The 19,039-nt window shown below is 33.9% G+C and overlaps 1 long non-coding RNA gene across 1 annotated transcript; it reads left to right on the forward strand.

The window, feature by feature from the left end:
- Positions 1–1,141: 1,141 nt before the first annotated feature.
- Positions 1,142–4,584, forward strand: LOC127836493 (uncharacterized). Its single transcript, XR_008028787.1, has 4 exons — positions 1,142–1,187; positions 2,022–2,085; positions 2,388–2,444; positions 4,063–4,584. It is a non-coding gene; the product is annotated as an uncharacterized LOC127836493 (long non-coding RNA).
- The last annotated feature ends 14,455 nt before the right edge of the window (positions 4,585–19,039 follow it).

The raw sequence follows: 19,039 nt of genomic DNA on the forward strand, positions 1-19,039 counted from the left end.
AGCATGATTTAGTTGAAATGCTTATTATGCCCCCCTTCGAAGAAAACGTATTCAAACAAGGGCTGCTACTATAACTTATAGCCCATATAGTGGGGCATGCATGTTTTACAAACAGCCCTTGTTTACCAGGTAATCGATAACGTCGCTGAAACACGTCTATTCAGGGAATCGATAGGGATCGTAAAAGCATGTATCTATCAGGGAAAGGATAGTTACTATAACTAATTAACTTTAAAAGTGCACTATGTGACTAGACATGTTAGTGTTGCCAACTACTGTGTATCATATATATCACTAAAAACATGATAGTTTTGAATCCTGCAATGTTTGTTTTCAAAATTATAGACTTTTTGGCTTTTATTTCAGGTAACATTTTTGTAGCCTTAACATATAAATTATTTATATTTGATTATTAAATGAATAGTTTTTCTTAGTATTATTCCACCTTGTAGTTTATGCATTTTTTAAAATCAAATTATGATAAAACTTGAGAAAGGCATTTATCTTGTTCAGCCATTGTCGACTTTATTGACTGAAGGTATTTAATTTATCGGATTTGATAATCCTATATTATATTTTAGGTTCATATGTCCTTCCTTATTGTTGGCCACTTACATGAAGACATTGATGCAAAATTTAGTGAGGTTTCCAGGCTGTTAAATACTAAAGATGCTGAATATTTTGATGACATTTTAAACGTTTTGAAAAATGCAGAGCGTATCACACAATTATTTGATGTTAAGTCATGGATTGAGGGTGATTTGAACAAGGTTGACCACATCACCCAACCTTTGCACTTTAAATTTGTTTCTGTGGACGGTGGTGTAAAAGTGTTTAATAAAGGTGTACAATCTCAGCCGTGGTCAGCCCTTAATGGGAACTTTTTTAATAAAGCGCCAAGTGGAAAGCTAGAAATATTGAAGCCAAATTTTAGTAAAATTGAAATAGATAAAAATGTTAAACAAATTAAAGCTCTGAAACTAATTTTCAAAAAGCAGGATAGTACACAAAAGTGGCTAGACTTTTACGAATCGCTCAATTCCAACATGGACAGTTTAGATTTTGGAGTACCGGTATTTCCTTTAACACTGCTACCAAGAAAACCTATAAAGCAGTCCTTTCCACCAGGACAAGGAATGGTTCCTGAAGTTTGTGAACTGATTGAAAAGGAAAACAGACAGCCATTGGTGAGCTTTTTCTACAATAAGGTCATATAGTGTTAGCTAACCTGAGCTCACCGTGCTCAGGGTGAGCTATTGTGACTGGTATTGGTCCTTGTCGTGCGTCAGATATGTAACAGTGCTCATTTTTGCCTAAATATTGGGAGATATTCAGCCCCATTCTTCACATTTCAGAGTATAAATTTTCCCCCCCAACTGATTTGATAATCATCCATATTGCATTTCTAGCATATGGTATATACTCTTAGAATATACATGTTGAGTTTTTAAATCTTAATCAACCACTCGGCTAATCTTAATGAAACTTGGCAGGAATGTTCTTTGCATAACTCATATTACCATGGAAACGGATAGTTTTCCTTATATTTATATAGTAACATCAAGAGCTTAGAGCTCTAATATTTGGCATGAAAAATCATATGATGAACCTAAACAGTAAACAAGAATGTTAAAATTATGCCTCTTGGGTCGGAATTTGCCCCATACCGGGGGACAAATGTTTTTTCCTTAAATGTATATAGTGAAAAGTTTTAAAAAACTTCTCTTAAATATTAAAACTAAAGCTTTGATATTTGGCATTAAACATCGTCTGGAATACCTTTACCAATATTGTTCAAATTATGCCTTTAAGGGTAAAAATTGGCCCAACCCTGAAGGCAAATATGTTTTCCTATATGTATATTGTTAAAACTTCTTTCCTGAAACCACAATGCCAAGAGCTTGGATATTTGCTTTCAAACATGGGCTGATGGACCCTTACAATATGTAATTTGTAAAACAGTATGAGATACATTTATAATAATAAAATACAATATTGAGGTGTAATTTGTATAATTCTAGGTACAGATAAAAAAGCGGAAAACTGGAGACGAAGCTTCTGACCTCAGGGTTGCCAAAAAGAAGAGTAAATATATATGATATTTATTATTATCATAAATCTTGATAATATCATTAAAGTTATCTTTTTACATTCGTTATAGAGTTGAAATTCATTTGTTATGTATTTAGTTTGAATTTGACAGGATAGGGAAGAACAAACTTAAGTTTAAGTATGTGTTTTACAGTAAAAATGTGACAATAAAATAATTATGAACATTATTTCATAAAAAATTTGTTTCTACTTATCCTGCTCAAACCCATCTGTAGAAAATTATTGTGTAATTTTGAGTGTAATCCATATGAAAATATTCCATTGAAACATTTCAGATGATAACACTTCTGGTGGGAAAGGGTTTGGCAAAAGGAAGAGAAGATTTATATATGGTTTGTGTATTGCTCTTTTTTTCTTTGAACATATGATGGTTTTTATAAGAAATAAGTAATATTAGTATTAAAACTTATTAATATTAAAGGGGCCTTTTCACAGATTTTGGTATGTTTTGTAGTTTTTCTTTAAGTGCTTTATATTAATAAATGTAAACACTTGATCTAAAAAGTAAAAAATCAAGAATAAAATTTAAAAAAAGGAAAAAAAGTAGCCCCCATCAGGGCTCGAACCAGTAACCCCCAGAGTCCTGGAGTAAATGGGATATGGGAATCACGACCATCCATCTGTTCCAAGGAGCATAAGTTTGTCATTTATAAAGCGAAATTCATTAAACATCCTCATCATTAGACTGTGTATGCTTAAATACCAGTTCCCTACCTCCAAGGTCAATGTCACTATTATAGGTCAAATGTCTATATGTGGTACAATGTTGCATCCTGTTTGTGTCCAGAGCATAACTTAGTCGTGTATTGAGTGAATTTTATTAAACGTGGCACAAATATTTTCAATCATGTGTCGCTCTTTCTGTTGCCTAAATCTAGTGGAAGACAAGGTTAAGGTTAACTTTCATCCATTTATTTAAAAACGGAATTCCCATGCCTTGAAGGAACACAACTTGAATGATATTTTCTCGCAAAATAAACTCGATACTGCAACTAGTGTTCTACAGATATTAAAGCATGAATTAAGCCTTTATATGTTTTGTTAACATTTCTTGTATTCTCACGTTTTCAGCTTTTCAAGGTTTTAAAATGCATTTTGTTTGAAGTATTGTTGAGTAGCCTATTAGGCATTTAAAATAAAAATAAATTATTCTACAGCTTGATTTTCAGTTCGTTACAGGAGGACATATAGTGATCGCACTGTCCGTCCGTTCATATGTCTGTCCGTCACACTTGCGTTAAAGTGATATTATGGGCATCTAACAGTTAATAGGTGTCTATCGCAACCGTTGTTTATTTTTGGTGTTTTCACTTCATTTATACTTAGATTTGTTAATGCAGCATCAACATGCTAAAACAATATCCCTGAAAGAGAAAAATAATGCATTTGAATTAAATTGAATATAAACTGTACTTTCGTATGACAACTGGTCATGCTTGTTCGATGTGTACCTAAATTTAGTTTTAGTGCAGATTCGTTCATACGACACAAAGACACAATTTTGTTTTACGGATGGCTTACAGGACTGGGTGAGTCACGTAAGATATCGAATATAAAATATATTTTTAATAACAACTGGTAGCAAGATGAGTTGCAGATAATTGGTCAGTAACCTCATTTAAAGTAACTCGTTTGACCTGTTAATTCTTTTCAGCTCAATTCAACAGTGAAAAATGCCCATAATATTACTTAAAGGTTTCGAAAAATGCTCATAACTTCTATGTCGCTTCAGATCTAACCTTTATAATTGGTATGCATTTGTATATGGACAAGGCCTTTCCATACGCACACAAATTTTGACCCCTTTGACCTTGACATTAAACTTAGGGTCCGCTTTTAGGTTTCAAACTCTGCCTTTAGGTTTTGAAAAAGCGTTTTTTGGGGGCATATGTCTGATGGAGAAAGCTCTTGTTTTTGTTTGGCATTGATATGTGGTTTGTTTTATTTTAGACACAACACTGTGCAGATCACGACTGGTCATGATTTCAGATGAATAAAGGAAGAAACATCTGTGGATAAAAATCTTGATTGACCTGTATACTTCATTTATGCAGTATATGCACATCTTGTTGCTCATTTTGTATGTGTTCTGCTGCCTTTTTGAAGGATATATTTTGTTTATTTTAAGGTTATTGCAAGAACTTCTGCGTCAATCTTTACTAGAACACATGGGTTTATTCCAACCCAGAGTTTCATTTTATGGTGAAATTGGATCAGTCAATTGAATTTGTTTTAGCAAATATACGTCTCTGGTGGGCAAAAATACGACACTATTATTGAGGTGTAGTGTTTAACAATTTGTATCCAGTCAAATGTTCCTTATTTCGCCAGTTGTCTTTATAATCCCCCGAAAGTATTGAGTGAGATGTCCTTTATAAGCTATTGTAACTGTACATTTGTTCATGTGCATTTTTCTACCAATTTTCGATTTCGGTTTAGAAATGCTTTGTATGAACATGTCTTCACATATAAATGCTTTATTATGTCCCCCTTCGAAGAAGAGGGGGTATATTGTTTCGCTCATGTCGGTCCGTCCGTCCGTATGTCCGTCTGTCCACCAGATGGTTTCCAGATGATAACTCAAGAACACTTAGGATCATAAAACTTCATAGGTACATTGATCATGACTCACAGATGACCCCTATTGATTTTGAGGTTACTAGGTCAAAGATCAAGGTCACGGTGACCCGAAATAGTAAAATGGTTTCCGGATGATAACTCAAGAAGGCTTATGCCAAGGATCATGAAACTTCATAGGTGCATTGATCATGAATCGCAGATGACCGCTATTGATTTTCAGGTCACTAGGTCAAAGGTCAAGGTCATGGTGACCCGAAATAGTAAAATGGTTTCCGGATGATTACTCAAGAACTCTTATGCCTAGGATCATGAAACTTCATAGGTACATTGATCACGACACGCAGATGACACATATTGATTTTCAGGTCACTAGGTCAAAGGTCAAGGTCATGGTGACCCGAAATAGTAAAATGGTGTCCGGATGATAACTCAAGAACGCTTATGCACAGGATCATGAAACTTCATAGGTACATTGATCATGAATCGCAGATGACCCTATTAATTTTCAGGTCACAAGGTCAAGGTCAGGGTGACTCGAAACAGTAAAATGGTTTCCGGACGATAACTCAAGAATGCTAACACCTAGGATCATGAAAATTCATAGGTTCATTGATCATGACTGGCAGATAACCCCTAATAATTTTCAGGTCACTAGGTCAAGGTCACAGTGACTCGAAACAGTAAAATGGTTTCCTGATGATAACTCAAGAATAATTAGGCCTAGGATCATGACACTTCATAGGTACATTGATCATGACTAGCAGATGACCCCTATCGATTTTCAGGTTACTAGGTCAAGGTCACAGTGACAAAAACTAATTCACACTTTGGCTGCCACTTCAACTGACAGCCCATATGGGGGGCATGCATGTTTTACAAACAGCCCTTGTTAAAATAGATTTTGTGAATTTGTGATTGCTTATGTTTAATTTTTATGTCTCCGAAGGAGGGCATATAGTGATCGGACTGTCCGTCTTTCCGTCACACTTTGCGTTTAGGTTTCGCGTTTAGGTTTCAAAAAATGCACATAACTTCTATGCCCCTTCACATAACAACTTGATATTTGGCATGCATGTGTATCTCATTGAGTTGCACATTTTGAGTGGTAAAAGGTCAAGGTCATCTTTCAAGGTCAAAGGTAAAAACAACATGTATCAACGCAGCGAAGTAGGGGGACAGTGTGTTTCTGACAAACACATCTCTTGTTTTATGTTCTATAATATGTTTGTATGTCAGGAGAAACAATAAAAGTTTTGTTTTTACAATACATACTAAACTTGTGGCAGAATTGTTTAGTAATGAAAATACAAATTGCAGCAATTGCATCTGTTAAAGAACTTTGAATGGTTATAATTGATGTAAAGATTGTTTTATTGAAATATTTCATTTTTAAAATGACTTCACATGTTGAAAAAAATGTAATGTATTTTTTATAAAAAAAATTAATTAATTTAAGTAAGTCATAAAATAATATTGAATCATTCACACTATTTCATAAATTTTCTGACCTACTGACTGGTGGATTGCGAACATAATGGTATACCTTTGTGTGTGTTTGTATTTATTATTACCTGTTTTATAATTAAACAATAAATTAAGAATTATACATTTAAAAGTCGTTTACCTTCCATTTTTTTCAGTGTGATTTTTTCTGTGTGATTATGCATATCATGAAGTGTGTACCGCTGGCGTAACATTTTCAAAGAATTTATCTATGTTATTATGAACTATAGGGAGTTTGTACCACCGGCGTAACATTTTCAAAGAATTATCTGTCTGTGTGATTATGAACCTTAGGGAGTTTGTTCCGCCAGCGTAACATTTTCAAAGAAATATCTGTCTGCGATAATGCATAGTTTGTACCGCCGGCGTAACATTTTGTCATTGTAGAGTAACATTTTCAAATATCTGTCTGTGTTATTATGAACCTTAGGGAGTTTGTACCGCCGGCGTAACATTTTCAAAGAATTATCTGTCTGTGTGATTATGAACCTTAGGGAGTTTGTACCGCTGGCGTAACATTTTCAAAGAATTATCTGTCTGTGTGATTATGAACCTAAGGGAATTTGTACCGCCGGCGTAACATTTAGAATTATCTGTCTGTGTGATTATGAACCTTAGGGAGTTTGTACCGCCGGCGTAACATTAAGAAGTATCTGTCTGTGATTATGCATAGTTTGTACCGCCGGCGTAACATTTTGTCATTGTAGAGTTTGTACGGCCGGCGTTACATTTTCAAGAATTATCTGTCATTGATTCTGAGAGTTTGTACAGCAGGTGTATTCAATTGTGATTATGATCCTCTGAGAGTTTGTACCGCCAGCGTAACATTTTCAGTTAATTTTTCTGTTGAAGGATTATGAACCTGAGTTTGTACCACTAGCATAACATTTTTTTTAAAGCATTTGGGATGGTTGTACCGCCAGTGTATAGAATGAACCTTTGGGAGTTTGTACCGCCAGCGTAAATAGTTAGAGAGTTTGTACCGCCAGCGTACCATTTTTTGTTTAATTTTAAAGTGGAATGAATGTGATGAACATTTGGGAGTTTGTACCGCCAGCATTACATTTAAGTTAATTATTTGTTGATGTTATAATGAACCATTGGGTGTTTGTACCGCCAGCGTAACATTTTCTGTTGTAGGGTTGTACTGCCAGCATAACATTTGTATACTTTGTTAAGAAAAGTTACAAAACAATGGGTTTATTTGTAGGAAATATCCTTGAAAAAGGCCATTTTAAAAGGGATTCTGTGGAAAATCCCTTTTTAAAATATACTGCTTTCTAACATTACTTCGTCTTCCATTATAAATACGATCCTTTATTTATGGTAAGGGTATATTTGCCAAACAATGAGCTAAAAATGTACTAGAAAATATACACAAACAAACACACACACATAATAAAACCGTTTTCACCCTTATGGAACGGGCAATCCGAACCAGTGGAGCCCTATATCGAATTAATGGAGCTCCAAATTTTACACTTTTCACTTAAACGGCACATTTAAACTATTGAAACTATGTAACACATAAAACAGACAAAGCATGGAAAATCAGCAAATCTGGGTTAATGCTATGCGACAGCCAATTAAACACATAATTTCGTCGTCGTCTTTACGTAAAATCTTACTGTGAAGTTATTAACAAACATAGTGTGTGTCTTGCTGTTTAAAAATCCATCCGTCATGAACACCAATAATGGCGGTGAATAATTTGTACTTACTTGGACTGACTGACTGAAGATTTCGAAGTTATCCTTACTGCGTGTGGGTGTGAGTTTTAAATTATAAGCTGCGTTCCTAGCGCGTCGAAAGTCCATTTATAATCAACTTGCGTGCAGCAACATCAGAAGGCAATATAATGCCATCCTGGGGATGCCCTATACAGTCAAAGAGCACAGACAAAACCTCTGTCTAACGGATGACCATACGTTGGATTAAAAACAATAGCTGTAACAACACCATTTGTGGTTTAAAAGCGTATTACAATAAATTATTCAAATTCAGCGGCATGATAAACGTTCGGGATAAGTGAAACGGATTCACCCTTTAAAGGAAAACATGCAATAATTAAAATTTCTGTATTCACTAAGCTCAAAGTAACATCACAACTCGTCCAAAGCGCTCAAACAGATCAGTCTGATATGAAATTACCAATATGCGTCGTATCGGGCAATATTGTTTTAAAACAAAACAATCAACAGCGTTTAATAAAATCAATGAAAGAACTCTACATTTTATTATTTTTACAGAAAGTAAGACATAAGAGACCGATAATAACATAATGCGTACTTTTCAGTAAATGTACATGCAATTCGTACTAAGTTCTTTGTTGTTATCTGTGTCTCAAACAATGCTTGTGTTATCTAATAATACGACGAAATGGCTATTTTATAGTATTTTTCATCAACTTGCTCACGCAACTCTACGTTTCTGATCAAAATAGTATAGCCCGTTCTTTATATGAAGAAACAAAACAAAACATTTAATTAGAATACGCAGTACATTACTTCATGGCTCTATTCAATTCTGTTCTCTTCAAGAAAATGAGCAGTGAGTTTACAAATGTAAAATAGATGACATGTAATACTTAAATAGAAAAAGGAATATTTACACGTTATGATTTGCTTTTAGAAGACATTGAGAAACAACTTGCGCAAATGTACGCGGTATCAGGAAAATACCGTGTTATGATTGACGTTTAGAGATAATTAACTATTTACAGGAGTTTTGTAAAACTAAGATTCGCTTTGAAAGAATATTATACTTATAGGAACTTATAGAACTTTAAGGTAATTTGTTTTAATGATAACATATCCAACAACAAGTATTTTGGTAAACGGCATCTTAATTTTCAGCAAAATATCGAAATAAGTAATACGAATCATTTTAGGAACGCTAAGTAGTAAGCGTGATTTTTGTTTTACGAAACTTATATGGTAAACACGACACATAAGTGGTTAACGCAAAAATTATCGCTAATGTATGTGTTTAACGCTAAATAGTTTTATACCACTTTATAGGAAAACTAAAATGACTTTTTCCATAATAAGTACTCCATGTCTGTAAAATAAAACATACATTGCAATTAACTGTTTCATTCTAAACCATTTCTTCCTAAAACCATTTGTATCCAGAGTTTTATATATTCCTGTACACTGTTTACATTTTGATAAGTTTAAACCTATTCATTTTAGCTCGATTGCATCGAAAGCCTAAGGCTTATATAAACGCTCTCGAGTCCGTTTCCTGGGCCTATAACCAGTATTTGGTGTCTTTGGGGAGATCTAAAGAACGCTCCCACGGTGGGGATCGAACCCGTGACCTCCCGGTCGCTAGGCGGACACCATATCTATTACACCACGGCGACCTGTGATTGAGCCTATTTTGATTGAGCCTCGGCCTTATCCCGATTCGACCTTGTGGTCCTAAGCGACCTTCGGTCAACCGTCTTCACTTTGCGCGCTTCGAGTCGCTACCGTTAGATTTCCTCTCGTTTCGGCCTGAACTGGATTTCGATCTGGTAACCGGTTGCCAACATGTCCGGCCTACTTTATCGCCTGGTTCTCTTCGTCGAAACCGTACACGGTATTTTCAATAATATGCCTGTTTTTGCTGATTGTGGCGTAATTATCGATCCGTCTCCTCATCGAACGGCTAACAAAATGCCCGTCATTGAAGTGTGACCACTTTCAGAAAAAGCCTTTTTGTTCTTGTATTGACTGAGTTATCATCTAGCGCTTAGTACTTGTAAACACGAAATCACGGTCGTTATACTGAGTAAATTTTACGATGTCATTTAAATGTTATCTTCCAAATGTTAACCCACCAATAAAGGGCATAGATAAGACGAATCTTTCGTTACAGGCCGGATCGATGTATGTGTCTATGTGGCCGTCCGATTAGGTTTTCTCTCAGCTCAAGGGGAGGGGCGGTTCAGCTTAGGCATCTATGTAAATTGTCGTCCTAGATTTATTGCGTCCATATATTCATTTAGAAAATTAACGCTTATTGATTGAGAAAATTGTTTAAATTTAGTGAATGCAGCATTACTTGAATTCTTAAACGTATACTATAAAACTGCAACATACTTTGTGAGGAACAAAATTGGCATACGACCAACAATAAAAATATGTGTGTTTCCCCTTCCCGACGGACCCACCGAAATATTCCGAGACCCGAATTGTTGTTTTAATTCCAAGATGGTTGAATATTTTGTGTGTGATTAGATATGAGATTGTCCGAATAAAATACGATTTGTACGAATCAATTCAAATGTGGCTCCGTGCGTTTTTACCACACAGTAAAGCGATAGCGCAAAGAACAAGTGTACCAAGATGGCGGATCAGGTCAGTGGCGTGTCCGTTAAGACTAGGGCTTCTTTTGTTGACAGGAAACATTTGGTTTCTGTACTACTTTGGGTAAAAAGTACCTTTAAAGTAAATGTATATTCCCTTCATCAGCCTGCATTTTATAAAAGCAAAAAAATACTAATTTCTATCTAGGCCATTATTAATCTAGTCTTTAGTGCAGGTACATCGTGTTTAAGCATAGAATGCATACATCTGCCGTTGGTGTCCAATCTTGCACAGATGTAGTTCATTTTTCATATAATATTCAAGGAAAACATAAAAATGGAAATTAAGTCCCTTCCTACCTACTCAGCCGTTTGCGCATGGATCAGAAAGGGAAGACAAACAATAGTGATTTTTTAGTCTAAATATTAAAGAAGCGGTAAACATTAAGTTTACGGCATATCTGCATCCGATACTCTAGACTGAAACAAAGAAAGGACGTTTGTTCTCATGTCATACAATCACCACAATGTACAGCGCATTTATATAACGGGATTACCATTAACTAATTCAATTTGCACATTTGCGGCACGAGTGGCCATAATAAGGACATAATTAAACGTGATTATTTTGTGTTCTATTGAAAGGAAATGAGCAAAATAGTTATATCTAATTTAGTGGATTTTATGTTAGCTTGGTATTGTTTAATTGTGGAAAACTAGTATTTAAAGTTCTGGCCGATTTGGGTCCCAATAGGTTAATAAACCATTCCAAAAAAAGCGAATTGTAAAGTTGTGCTCACGCACACTAATCAATAAGCGTACACAGAATAATACATCCGAGAATTTCAGTAAACAGAGAATGTATTTGTTTGTTTACTTACTGTACATAATAACTTAAATTCGAATGTGTTTGCAGCTTATTCAGAATGATTTATTATTGCACTTTTCTTTGTAGTTCTTCAGTACATGTTTGTTTTAGCTTTCTTCAAGTTCTTGCATCAAAATTTATGGAAATGGTAATCAACGCTAGTCATGTTAGTTTTCTCCATTTGCATATCATAAATACACTTCACCAATACTAATGGCATGTACAGTATAAATAATATAGTGTGTTTTAGGTCACGTTACCAATTACTATTACTTTTGGCCCTCGCGTAATTTACTTATTCCATGCATTCTCAATGATACGTTTAAACGCCGGTTGTCATGAAACAAAGACTAATGGATAGCTAGAAGTGATGCTTATACACGTGTTATGGTCCATCGTTGTACTGTTTGTGGGACGAGCAAGACTCATTATGACACTTTATATTCATTGAAGGAGACATATCCGTACGAATGGGAACTATTTTAATGAAAATAAAATCAACACATATATCGATGACAACATATACAAAAGAGGTGGCTGCCTTGGCCTAGCTAATCGAAAGCTTCGAAAAACCTCTTAAGAACAATTCGAAAATCATTTTTTTTTAATCAAATATTTTAAGAATACTTAAGTTATACAATTTACGCGGACAGAAGGGTAAAATGTCACGAATTACATTTAGAAGATTTAGTTCCTCCTTCGGAAGTTTTTATTGCTTCTAACGAATTGGAAAATGTTCCTTAGGAATGAATAAATAATTATTAACATTTACTCGTAATAACTAACACAAGTAAATTAAAATTAAATGTTATATTATACTAATTTATTTTACAGTAGCAGAAAAGACAACAACACAATATATTTTGTAACGTAACTGAACAAAACAACACTTTTTGATGTTTCCAACAATCTTGTATCGTTTCTGTTCGCTCTTTGTCCCATAGTATACCAAGCGCACATTCTTGTATCAACTTTTGGACTTTTTTGTCTTATACTCGCAGATCAAACATAATATGGTCCTTGTAATAATTAATATTTAAATATGAAAATGAATAAAGATACACAGACTAAATGTTGTTTTAAAATAAATTCGGTTCGAGTGTCAAGGGTGATTCACAATATTAGGTTGCACACAGATCTTATAATAGGTTGCACACAGATATTAAGGCAGTATATAAAGTGTATTAATCATATATCTCCTCGTACGATATACATTCAGTGGACAAAAAAAATACGCAAAAATACACAGTAGATTTTTTTTAACAAAACAGATGTAACACTAAGCGACATTTGTTATTACCATTTGAAGTATATAAGTCATATTTTTTTATTTAGTAAATTATAGTTCAGTGAAAAATATGTCCCTGTCGTATTTGATGTTGGAAGGGAATTATTTATTTTACAATGATTGTTAATTATAAATAAAAAAAATTGTGAAAATAAAATTAATATCCAAAGGGTCAATTTTGATTGCTATGCCTTGAAATAAAATGACGGATTAATACGATCTGCAATACTTCTGAATTGGCCAATTACTTTTGTTATTTATCTTTGAACATGGTTACATTCCCAACAAAAAACGCTTAATTGTTTCGCACATATTACGACAAAAAGATCATTTGGCCGAATGTGTCCAATGAATTTTAAACAAGAACGAATAGGTACCTAGAAGTATGTGTATAATTATGTTGTGTAACAACTATAAATTTGAATCTTTGGTAATACAAAAGGCATTCCCAAACTGTGTTTTCAAACTTCAATAACGATGTCATTACAAATGGTCGACCATTTTGATAAACGGATTGGTAAGATATCATTCTTTTTGAACACATCACATATCATCCAAAGGCCAAGCTCGAATTTTCTATTAAAAACAAATGTAACGATATTTGATACAACTGTTTAAAAAACTAGATTCAAAGAGCTCACAGAGCATGGGTAATTCGATCTTTACGCCGTAAATGAATGAAATTCGTACCGTATGATAAAAACCATAATAAAACTTGTATAAAGGTGTTTGATAAACAATGTAGACTTGTAATTAGATTGGGTTTAAAGGGGCCTTTTCACGTAGTGGTAAATTGAAAAAAATCAAAATAGTTGTTTCAGATTCGCAAATTTTCGTTTTAGACATGATATTTGTGAGGAAACAGTAATACTGAACATTTACCATGCTCTAAAATAGCCATTATATGCATCTTTTGACGATTTAAAAAAAACTGAAAATTATAAAGTGTTGTAACACGAAACGATTGCATAATTTGGAGCGTTCTACTGTTGTCGTTATATTTTGCGAAACTACGAGGATTGCTTATATAAAGTATAGAATACATCCTACATTGTATGAGCACAGGTGGCCGAGTGGTTTAAGTGGCAGACTTACTCCATGACTCCAGGGGTCAGAGGTTCGAGCCCTGTTGGGGGTTATTTATTTTTTTTTTTAATTTTATTCTTAATTTTTACTGGAGCTTTTTAGATCCACTGTTTACATTTATCAATATAAAGCATTTAATGATTAACTTCAATACATGCCAAAATCTGTGAAAAGGCCCCTTTAAATATAGGTTTACATATTAAACAACCATATATCAAGACAGTTTCTTTATTATACATTTATTACTTCATTGGTCACTTTTACGGTTCACAGTCATAAACACTTCTAAATTAAATGTTGTGTGGTCCTCAATAACAACACGTAGCTCTGTCTTAGCTCGCTATTTCGTGTCATGCGCGGGTTAAACGATACGTTGACGTCTATGTTGCCGTTTGGACCACTATTGAGTCGATGGACTACAACTACGTCTTCTAAGGTCAAATTTGTTATTGTTAATGGTTTTTAGTTTAGTAAAATTATGGTGAATTAATGACACGCGCTTAATAAATAGGACGTATGAAATAATTGAAATATAATATTTCTTATTTGTAAATAAGAATATGATTACTCGCTCAGTATGGACCAGTTTATTGTTCCCTAGTAAAAGATGCTTTTTGCTATATTGTTTTGTTTCAGTTTGCATGGCATAATGACAATTTATCGATAATATATATTAAGACGTGGACTGATAAATTGCATTGTTGTTTTATTGTGCGCATGATAGTTGGTATCATTTAACCATGTTGTCATTTGGAGCAGTAATGTGATTTGTTAAGTACATTTAAGTTTAGAAATACCGGTGATAAATCAATTCGAGTATTACGAATAGGCGCACTTAAAATAGTCGTTTTCGTTAATTAAGTTTAGTTTAAATGCTTTATTGGTAATTCGTGTAATTAATTTAAAAAGTGCTCTATTTATATCAATTATGTTTCGTCATGTTGTTTAATAGAAGTATTTCAAAATTGCAATCAACTTAATCGCGTTTAACACGCCTTGTGAGCATTTTATACAGAAGCATCTAATCAAGAAATAATTCGTGTACGTTACAGTTTGTTGTCGAATAACTAACGGCCGGAAATTAAGAGCGTAGGGTTTAAATCACGAGTGAAATTTTCAAATCGTTAAGTGCGTCATGTTACAGTCCGGACAAGTTTCAGTACAGAAAGAAAGACACACCAATTTCTGCTACAACAATTTTGCTTTAGAAACCCAATCATCTATTCATAGTGGGGGTACACATAGTATTATTGGTGTGGCCAATTCGAATCTAATTATCCAGTTCTTAATGAAGAAAGTGCAAATAACAAATATAGCTTAATAATGAAGTTAAATCTCGACTAAACCGTAATAAATATGTGTTATCACGTGCAAAATTGTGTAAACTAAACTAACTATTCTGATTATATCTTTTATTTACATCGGATGTTAACAAATGCCGTGAATTCGGTAAAGTATTGTTCAGTATTTCTCACACTGGTAAATGACGCATGATACTCTAATAGCATGAAGTAAACACCCATTCGAGGAAGTTATTTTTACTTCAAAATAATGTAACAAAAAATACTATTGGGAAGTTATGTATCAAAAGCCAAACAAAACACACAATAAGATTGTGATGTGTCTGATGCAAAGCTTCTCGCGATAGAGATCTATACACGCCCTCTCAAACATTCAAATCGGTCTGAAATAACATACCGCACGAAATTAGACCTGCCTAACCCTGCACGAACACGGAAGCTTTTACATACTTTCACCTGAGTCATAAGGAAGTAAAAAAATGAAACTAAATTCGTTCAGTTTGATATGTTTGTGATAAGACATGTTGTCCACTAACATACGTCTGGGGCTTGGACAAATCAGACCAAGATTTAAAAGTATTTATATTGAGTGCAATATTTGAGTGAATGCTTGAGCAAGTAAAATTGTGCACTACAAATATACTGATCTTAATTGTAAAAATAAAGCGCTCTTTATCAGGAACTTGGAAATGAATAAAAGTACTCTTCAAAAAATGATAAGGAGGATGATGAGGATGAGGATAATGAGGATGATGAAGAGGATGATGATGATGATGAGGATGAAGATGAGGATGATGAGAATGAGGTTGAGGATGATTAGAATGAGGTTGAGGATGATGATGAGAATGATGATGATGAAAACGACTACAACGACGAAGACGACGACGATGACGATGATGAGTGTGATGATCACCAAGACAACGATGATGATGATGATGATGATGATGATGAGGATGATGATGATGATGATGATGATGATGATGATGATGATGATGATGATGATGATGATGATGATGATGATGATGATGATGGTGATGAACATGAGAATGAGGTTTAGGAGGATGAGGATGAAGATGAGGATGATCATAAGGATGATGAGGATGATGAGAATGATGAGAATGATGAGGATGAGGAGGAGGATGACGACGACGAAGACGAAGACGAAGACGACAACGACGACGATGAAAATGATGATGACGACGACGACGATGATGATGATCATGATGATGATCATGATGATGATCATGATCATGATCATGATCATGATCATGATTATGCTAATGGTGTTGCTCATGATGATGATGATGATGATGATGATGATGATGATGATGATGATGATGATGATGATGGTGATGATGATGATGATGATGGAGGAGGGGGAGAATGAGGAAGAGAAGGAGGCGAAGGAGGATTAAATAATACAACCTATGTCGTCATTATATTAAAACATGTTTAATTCCAAATAAGTATTAAGCCCATTAATATCCAGATTTGTATAGGTTTATGAACACTTGCATCTCGGCCTGACCCCTTGTCCGACATCGTCCTCATAAACGTTGTCAAACGTCGTCGTCCCGAGGTTCCTGTCGTCGTCACTGTTATATTGCCTTTCGTGATGGAGTGATCTGCATTTCGATTGTGGTACATAGAACATGAATTAATACCGGCTCGAATTTATTGGTTACGAACGTGACTCATGTAAATTTAAAATATCCCTAAACGAACAAGAGATCAGCGTTAATTATTATAAGTATATTCAATTCTCGTAAACTATCGTTAAGTATACACGTCCAGGTTCCTTGAAGCACATATGATCATTTTTTGTAGCGGATTATGTTTAAAAAAAACTCTCAATATGAACAATTTGTTCTTATCTCAATGTATTCAGTACTTAATGTAAAATGTAATGTAAAAAAAAATATGGAAAAGTTATTCTTGACATACTCAGGTTGAAGAAAATGAAAGAAGAACATAAAACGAACAACATGACGGCAGATTGTCTCTCGGTTATTCCGGCATTACCTCGTGAAACAGGAACACAGAACAAGGTTAGTTTTGTATATGGATCCAAGTCGGCATGTTGCCTTTTCTAGCAAGAAACATTGTTATTAATCCTTGTATACAATAAATAAATAACCAGGTTTTGTTTTTTTTCAGCAAATTATGGACGAAACTGATTTTTTAAGTCCCGAAATTTAAAGACTGTAAGCGCGTGTTTAATTTCGCAATAACGAATCTATAACACTTAATACATTAATTTCCAATTAATGTAGCCAAATAGAGCCATACTTGCAGTAAACAATTTATATTGATGATACACAGATGTGGTTTTGTTTTTATCTTAAAAGTGGTTTCACGTATTTATGAATAAAGACGCATCCATTTGGAATTGTTATGTTCAATTTTCACCATTGAAACAAACAGACTGTAAAGGCCAAATGTAATAAGTCCGAAGACATTTCATTAGCACACAGCATTTATAACGTTTGCATTAGATGTCCATTGTTTTTCCTTTTTCCTTTAAAATGTAAGTCCCATGCATTTAGACTGCCATAAAATATACACATATATATTTATGTGCCTGCTAATATGTAATAATTACGTAATTATCATGCAAACTAGCTTTCATTTTAATACTGCATGCTTGTATTAAATTGTTTATTTATCTTTGATAATGAATAATAATTCTTAGATTACTTTATACGTATGTACCTATTGTGCACGCTAACTTGTCATAGGTATTTCATTATTAGGTAAACCATGTTTTGATTAAAACACTGCATAATTATATGGTTTGGCATAGATAATGAATCATACGCTGTGGCTTACCTTGTAAATATGTTTATACTTGCATTTTATTATAATATACAGCAGTATTTTTTCTACAAAAGTTCATGTGTGTGTTGCATCATATGACTTTGTATTATTTAACTACTCAGTTTATTTTATATAATAATGCAATTACACTACCTATATTATGGGCTGGTGGCCTTTGACTGCAAAATAAATATTCGTATTCGTATTCGATTATTCAGGTACACAATATTACTGGTTTTGAATTGTGTTTCTAAATTACAAAACTTCAGAACTTGTATAGTATTGTGATATCTTTCTTCAAGGTACGTGTTCCCAGTTCGAATCTCAATCGTGGTGTTAGAAGAGCTTGTATTAATTTGGATCCATCGAGGCGGTCGAACAAGAGACGGGAACAACAAATCGTTATAAACGTGCTGGTACAAATACTAGTTTGGTTGTTAATAAATGCAATTAATAATATATAATATATTATAAAACTTGTCAAATGCACTTATTGGTGCGCGAAGAACATTTGTATTTGATATAAATAACGGAGTGTTGTCTATATACCTATTGGAGCATGAGTCGGCTTAGTTATTTTTACAAAGAGGGTTTCGTGCTCATATCAGTATTAGATTTTTTAAATTCAAATCACTAACTGATTGTGAAGGCACTAAGAAATTTATTTAGAATCAATTAATTATATATAAGCTCCTGACGGTCATTATAGTTAAAATTATTATCTGTACTAAGATCCCATTGACGGACGGACAGACAGACGCAAAAACAAGTTATCAATTAATAGCATACGTTTTTATCCTCATATAGTAATTTTTTTTAAGAACACACCATATACACTCATTTATTTTCAGTATATGGCTATGTGTATGCTTTTATTTTATGTATGGCAGATTGATATCTTTTTAATCCAAAGGTTTATTGCTCATGCTCAGGTGAGGTAAAGCTTTTTTCCTTCTTTACTTCTATTATTGTATTAAACTGGAACTTTTAACTATCGGCGTTGAAATTTATCAATTTAAAAGCCTTTAATAATGAACTTAAACAACTCCAAAATATTTGAACAGGTCTTAATCAATCGATACAAGACATGCACGCTTATGCATTTCGTTAAGTGCATTTAAACCACAGACGAATTATTAAGAACAAAAGGTAAAACTACCATGATAACATTTTGTTAAAAAAAATCAGTG

This window comes from Dreissena polymorpha, chromosome 6 (genome assembly GCF_020536995.1).
Source record: "Dreissena polymorpha isolate Duluth1 chromosome 6, UMN_Dpol_1.0, whole genome shotgun sequence".
NCBI lineage: Eukaryota > Metazoa > Mollusca > Bivalvia > Myida > Dreissenidae > Dreissena > Dreissena polymorpha.